Genomic DNA, 7,826 nt, shown 5'->3' with positions numbered 1-7,826 from the left:
CGTGGGTGGTGGCTTCATTCCAGTGGTAGCTAGAGAAACAAGAGGAGGTGTTAGCCTCCAACAGGTAGGAGCATGTGCACTGGTAAGAGTTTGTGCTAGTGCAAGATGTAATAAAATATTTTCTATATGATAGTAAGAAGAAGACAAAGACAACAACAATGATAGTTTTTCCATGTTGGGTTTTCCACCTAATATTTGGTGTTCATATGTGATGATGTGCTTGTTGATCCATTGATATGCTTTATATTTATATGCCTTCATATATTGCTCACAATCTACATAAGTTATCTCGCAATGCTTAACTCAGTTGCTCATTAACATAGTAAAACAAAAGAGAAAATACTCATTGCATGAGATATCAATTCACACCCTCCACCTTCTCAGTGTTTCTACCAAATGTCTCTTTCTCAATACTCTGTTTATAAATTGGTAGGTCTATCTTCCTCTTCACCTACGATTTTTGCTTCTTGTCCTTGATGATGGGTGAAGTGTTCACCCAAAATGTTGGTTGTTTCAACTCCTTATCACACAGTTTTCTCCAAAAACTACTTCTTCACTAAGGGTCATCCTTATTAGAAAATGTCCATTAGGTGGTTGGTATTCATTAATGACGAAGCTATAGATATTTAGGATTTTTTTAATAAGAAACTCTTTATAGAGATAGAAATTTATGTAATGTTTTGTTAAGGATTTCGATTGTATTGGATCTCTGTAGAAAGGAGGCTTCCTCCTCTAAGAGGATCATGAACGTTGCTTCTTTTTTAGAATTAACACTATAAAGGTTATATCTATAAGTTTAATCTTATTGTCTCTTTGTATTTTCTTTTTCACTTATATTTATGTTAATATTATTCATGTTTTGTTGTTTTTATTGGTTAAATCTCTTTCTGGAGTCAACATGCACACACACACACACACATATCCTTGAGGGTTAGCTCCATTGGTTTAGTCCCCATTGTTAAAGCACCTTTGATATTGAGAGGTCATGGGCTCAATTTTCTCGACACCCTCAGGGTCAAGCTCCATGGTTGAGCTGGCAGTAAGTGATCTCTTTGGGTGGATATGCCTGGAACAAATATTTCATAGAGTCTATAGTGGTCACCGATCTCCGAGGTCCGTGAACTACATAGGAAAATTATATATATATATATATATATATATATATATATATATATATATATATATATATATATATATATATATATATATATATGCTAGAGACATGTCCCTTCATATTTAAACCTATAGCTCTATGATTTAGTGGGTAAATTTGCATTGGGGGAGAATACACATAATTAATACAAGTGTATTCACCTTGTTGGACATTGTTGTAACCTCTATTAATACCTTTTGGAGTCACTATCACATCAAATAGAGCCTACCTATGGATTTGATCATCCTTGTGCCCTTGGGTATATTGGAAGTCCTTTAGGTGCACATGAAACTAATATTATGTGAGCCTCTTGGCCATCCTATTTCTATAATTCATCAAGAATACTAATAAAGGAAATTAGGATTGTATACCAAAGAATTGGGTAGTATGGATATGGGTACAATCTATTCTCTTTATTTAGCAAGGAATCCTCTAAATATGTCACATTAGAGAAATTTTGAGGTAAAAAATGGGTCTCAAAATAAAAATGTACAATAAAAATAAACTTTATAAGAACTAATAAGATTCAATATGATGATGTCATCCATGTGGGATGATTCACCATCTTTGGAGTTAAAACGTAAAAGATAAAAAAAATAAAAAACTACTTTTTTCATCCCGTATTTTCAACTTATCTCCTTACGATTTTACTCAAATTCGAGTGGGAGCACCCATTGGACGCATAAATTAATTTATCATCCAAGGAGTACCCATGTTGCATACTTTCAATGGACCCTACTACACGAAAAATGTGAAATACATGAAAAAATGTGATTGCAATCACAATTTTCATGTATTTAGCATTTTTTGTGTAGTAGGGTCATTCGGAAGTGTGCAACATGGGTACTCCTTGGATGCAAAATTAAATTCTTCATCCAGTAGGTGCTCCCACTTGAACTTTGAGTAAAATTGTAGGGAGATAAGTTGAAAAAGTAGTTTTTTCCTTTTTCATTCCAAAACTTGATGAGGTAATCTAATCTTATTTTATTATTTCCACTATTATTTTATAATATTCCTTAAGAGGCCCATTTTGAACCTCAAAATGTCTCTAATGTGCATTACATCATATACATTTTTCGGATAACTAGATGAGGCAAAAAACCATAAATTAGATCTAAATAACTTTGATGGTTCTTACCCAACCATGTGTGTTACCCAAATGGAGCATTGCTTCTCCCTCTAATGTATAGCTAATAACTTGATGATACTTAGAATGGGAGTGTTATACTTGGATAGAAAGCATTTCCAATAGAAGTAATAGCATAAGAAATCATATAGGGTGTGCATTGCCTGAAACTAGTTTGTCAAAGTTGTATATGCATACTTTAAAACAAACACTCATTTTTTGGGTGATTTGATCAAGTTACACCAAATTAGCATTGTGGAAAATTGTATAGCAACCTTTGACCAAATGGAAATATACAAAACAACATGACCAGCACTTTTTTTTTAAAGAATGTTTTATCATTGGTTTAAAGAAGGAAATTATAACTCAACTCTCAATGGTTGACCCAATGACTTGGTTGGAGGTGTCTTAATCCACTAGAAAATCCTAAATGTTGGTCAATACTCAAACCAAAAAGCCTTGTTTATTCCCCACTCATACCCCTTTATGATATCTACAAAAACCCCATCCACCTCTTATCCCTTCTGAATCCAAAAGTTGAACCAAGTATAAGTTTTAGAAAAAAAACTCCTCAATCTTTGTTATAACTATGATGTGAGGTATTCTAAAAGGAATAAATGTAAACTTAAAATGTTTGAAATGGATGCATCCGACTAAGACCTTGAATATATTATGGAAAATGACACTCCAAAGCTAAATTTTGTAGAAACCACCCCTCCTATTCATGAAGAAAATGCCATAATTTCTCCTTGTGATGAACCTTAAATTTGACTCTATTATTTATTCAAATTTAAACCCCACAGACCGTAAAGTTGATTGGATATTTTAAGCACCAATATGACATTGTTTTGATAGATAACAACAACACCCACAATTTTATTCATAGAAGAGTTGCAAAAGAAACCAATTTTTATGTAAATGTGATTCATAATCAAATGATGATATTTAATGGAGGTATGATGCTATGTGGTGATAAGTGTGAGGATGTGGAACTTCAAATGGGATAATATCCACACAAATCTCACATGCTTTCCATTGACATGGGAGGTTGTAATGTAGTGATCAATGCATAATGGTTATGCACTTTAGTTCCTATAGTACCATAGGTCTCAAAGAATTATATGTGAGCCTCATTAAGGAAAATTGTCATCAACATACACTATAGGGCTTATGTCCATCTTCCCTAAAATTATTGATGTTGATAATATGGAGAAGCTCTTGAAAAAAGGGCACTCATGCATTATTTCCCAACTCAATGCCAAGTTATAGGTGAACCTCATAGGATATTCACCCTTATTTGCAATTGGTCCTAACCAAACATCAACAGGAATTTGAAACACCTTATGGCTTACCCCTTCATGTGGTGAGCATGATCATCTTATCTCCCTATTTCCAAGTAGTCAATGTTGTAATGCACATCCTTATAGGCACCCTTCTACACAAAAAGCTAAAATTGAAAATATTATTCTCTTAATGCATACTAATTCATCACCTAAGGTCATGGTATTGAAGAAAGAAGAAAATTCACACATATAACCTGATTTCCATGCTTTCAGTAAGTTGACCATGAAAGACAAATTTCCCATATCAATTTTTTATGATCTTTTGGATGAGCCACATTTCACTACATTAGACCTTTGCTTAGGATACCACCAAATATAAATGAAGAAGGTGTACATTCCCAAGACTAATTTTTGTACACATGAAGACCATTATGAGTTTTTAGTGATTCCCTTTGGGCTTGCAATGCTTCATCCCTCTTTCAGAGCCCCACGAACAAGATTTTTTTTCCCTTCTTGTGTAATTTTGTTCTTGTATTCTTTAGTGATATTTTGATTTGTTGCAAAATTTGGAACCAAGTGTGGACCATGTTGAGAAAGCCTTGCAAATCCTTTAGGACAACCAATTAAATGTTTCCATTGCACTTTTGATGCTTTAAAGGTTGAATACTTGGGTCACATTATTAGTAAGGACAAGGTGCACATGGATCTAATAAAATTGAAGCTATGCAAGATTTGCCACACCCCAATTCCTTGGAAATCTTACAAGGTTTCTTAGGACTTATGACCAACTATGAGACATTTGCAAAGTATGGACAAATTGTAGCACTCTTAATTAGGACTGCTAAAAAAAATGTCGTTACTTGGAATGAGGTTATTCAATGAGCCTTTTCATATTTAAATGACACCATTTGTACTACTCTTGTCTTATTTGTGCTTAATTTTACTAAGACTTTTGTCTTGGAATGTGCTTTTCGTAGAGGTCTTAGAGCTCTACTAATGCAAGAAGGGTGTCTCTTTCCATTTGCCAATAAACAATTATATGATAGAAATTTGGCCAAGTCCACCTATGAGAAAGAGATGATGGCCATCCTTCATACAATTGATACTTGGTTCTTGTATCTCATTGGGTAGTGCTCTCAGAGCAAGACGCATTATTATAGTTTTAATTATTTTCTAGAGCGAAGGTTATATCCCCTGAGAAATGCAAGTGGTTCACTAAGATACTTGGTTCAAAGATGAGATTGAAGATGCCACTTGGGAACCAAGATCAAATTTATAACTATTTCTAGCATCCAACCTTAAGGACAATGTGACTACTTTTGTAGGGGGTGACATGTTAGGATCCTACCCTAACCTCACTATCTTGGTGTACATAATAGTTAGTTAATTATTGCAAGAGGCCATCTTCTTAGAATAAGGCCTATTATATAATAGTGTGTAATTATTTCATATAAAAGAGTCATATTTGTTAAATAGGTCATACTATGTGGTTGGTACTCATTAATGATTGGACCACAAGTAGTCATGGTTTTGCTAGCAATAAACTAATTATAGAGTTATAAGTCTATATAATGTTTTTTCAATGGTCAATATTATATTAGAGCTCTACTCAAAGGAAGTTACCTGCAAAGAGGCCTATTGTTGCTTTCTCTTTTTAAATCATTAATACAATGGTTATATTCTTTATATTTAATCTAATCGTCATTTGTATTTACTTTTATGCACTTAAATTTATATGAATATTGCTTATGTTTTGTGGTTTTTTATATTAAGTATATGACAAAAACCTTAATACAATGTCACACAATTGTAATGAAGCCTTACATGTTAAGGCACGGTTGACACAAGCAAATAACCCATGTCAACTTCACACACTTTTTTAATGGAATGGCCCAATTAAACCTTCCTCCACTAAAATGGAAAGCCCTTTAGTTATGAACCAACTATTGTAATATGTGGTGTATGGATTTGACATGAAATGCAACTAATATGTGATGCATAGATATAATATGCAACCATATTGATGAATGATCATTTTGGTGAAATTTGTTATTTAATAAATATTGAGATCGTAATCAATTTATTTTTGTATACATGTTAAGTGAATTACATTAGACTTGATATTTAGTTACTCAATTTGATTATAAGACATAAAAAATAAATATTCTAATTGAATAATTATACTTAATGACTAATCCAACTTTAATAAATTATTTAATTATGTAACTACTAACTTATTTTATTTCACTTATTAAACTAAATAAATTAGAGTCTCGAGATTGGATCTTAATACAAAACCGATCTTAAGACAAAAGACTTCACCTTTGGATTCCATATTTATTACAGGCCTTCTCTCACCTCCTTTATTTATTTTTGTACGTTTATATGTTTTTATTTGTGTTATATTATTGGTTGTGATTGTATATTTTTTTTTATGGTTTATCTTAACCGTTTTTAATTAATTACATTAGAGTTGATATATTGATACTGAATTTCATTATGAAACATTAAAACTAAAGTATTCTAATTGAATAATTATGTTTATTAACTAACTTAATTTAAATAAGTTATTTAATTATGTAACTACTAACTTATTTGATTTTACTTATTAAATTAAATAAACTAGAGTGTCGAGATTGGATTTTAATACTCAAAACTAAAATATTCTAATTGAATAGTTATGTCTGTTAACTAAGTCAATTTCAATAAGTTATTTAATTATGTAACTACTAACTTATTTGATTTTATTTATTAAACTAAATAAACTAGAGTCTCGAGATTGGATCTTAACACAGAACGGTTAACATTTTGATTCCATATTTATTCCATGCCTTCTCTCACATCCTTTATTTATTTATTTTTGTATGTTTATATGTTTTTATTTGTGTTATATTATTGGTTGTGATTGTATGTTTCTTTTATGATTTATCTTAATAATTTTTTTTTTTTTCAATGTTGAGTTGAGTTTGAGTTGGAATTAATTTCAATGCTGAATGGAAAAACAAATTACTTAAACATCTACACTAATATATAATTAATAACAAATGACCTCGTCTACCCAATTTTTAAATTTGTCTGGAGGGTTAGGAATCCGACAAAAAAAATCTGAGAGTAAAAATGTTTGAATCGAGTTTTTAATAGTGGAAATAGATTCAATGCCATCAAAAACCTCTTGGGCACCAAAAATCTTGAAGTTTGACAATTGTGACTTAAATTTACAAAAATTCTTGCCAGATTTTATCAAAATCTTGCCAACATTTCCATAATTTCCCAGACAAATTTAAAGACTAGGTAAACTACCACATAACAAATAAACTAGGCCAACCTAAAATCACTAACAAGTATTTAAAATAATTTTTTCTTTGCTTCAAAATATAACATTGATTTCATTATACACTTTATAAATTTGATATAGATATTTAAAAGAAAACACATATACCAACCGAAACAGAAATGAAGTGAAGAGATTTTAAAATGGTGAGAAAGAAAGATTGGGAATTAGGTCAGTCTCACACCATTATGATAAGAGCATTCCCTGTTAAGTAGATCATTCTTCCCATATTAACGGTAATATTTACGAGATTTATTTTCTGCATTTATGACATAAATGTTTTAATTGCTGAGGGATTTTAAACCAAGCAATATAGTTCATTAATTTATTTAATTTTATGACAGAAACTCAAGAAATTTCATTTGCAGAAGGACAAAGGCGCCCATCCAAAATGACGCGAGTTCAAATCTCACTTTCAACACTAGAGGAGCTAATATTTTTATTGTCAGGATTGCTGAATGTTCACTGATTGAAGGCGACGGTGATAAATTTTTCGTTAAAAGGTTATCTTCATTAGATAACAATAAAGGCCTGTTAAGCATGAGATTGGAGCAAAAAGAGACCACTATAAAGCCACTTAAAGCAAACAGAAATTATTAAACCTGACCTGTTTTGTTAATATTCATGCGGGGATAGCTCAGTTGGGAGAGCGTCAGACTGAAGATCTGAAGGTCGCGTGTTCGATCCACGCTCACCGCATTTCTTATCAAAATTTATTTTGTGCCACCACACCATTTTCCAGGCTATTTCACATCGAGTTCAACAAAAGCAACTTATTGGAAATATCGAACTATTTCTCGATGGTAGCCCGTGTAAGAGCTCCCTTCTGATTCAATCCACCTTCATTGATCTCAATGTTTCTTATCAAAATTTGTTTTGTGCCACCACACCAGTTTCCAGGCCATTTCACGTCGAGTTCAACAAAAGCAACTT

General features: G+C 31.9%; 1 non-coding gene across 1 annotated transcript; it reads left to right on the top strand.

Annotated features, from left to right (window-relative positions):
- Positions 1-7,519: 7,519 nt before the first annotated feature.
- Positions 7,520-7,592, top strand: TRNAF-GAA (transfer RNA phenylalanine (anticodon GAA)). The gene has a single exon. It is a non-coding gene; the product is annotated as a tRNA-Phe (tRNA).
- Positions 7,593-7,826: the final 234 nt, after the last annotated feature.

Source organism: Pinus tabuliformis, chromosome 6 (genome assembly GCF_031772625.1).
Source record: "Pinus tabuliformis cultivar Carrire ecotype Pingquan chromosome 6, CPIR1, whole genome shotgun sequence".
NCBI classification, from domain to species: domain Eukaryota; kingdom Viridiplantae; phylum Streptophyta; class Pinopsida; order Pinales; family Pinaceae; genus Pinus; species Pinus tabuliformis.
This window is presented reverse-complemented; position numbering and strand designations above follow the sequence as displayed.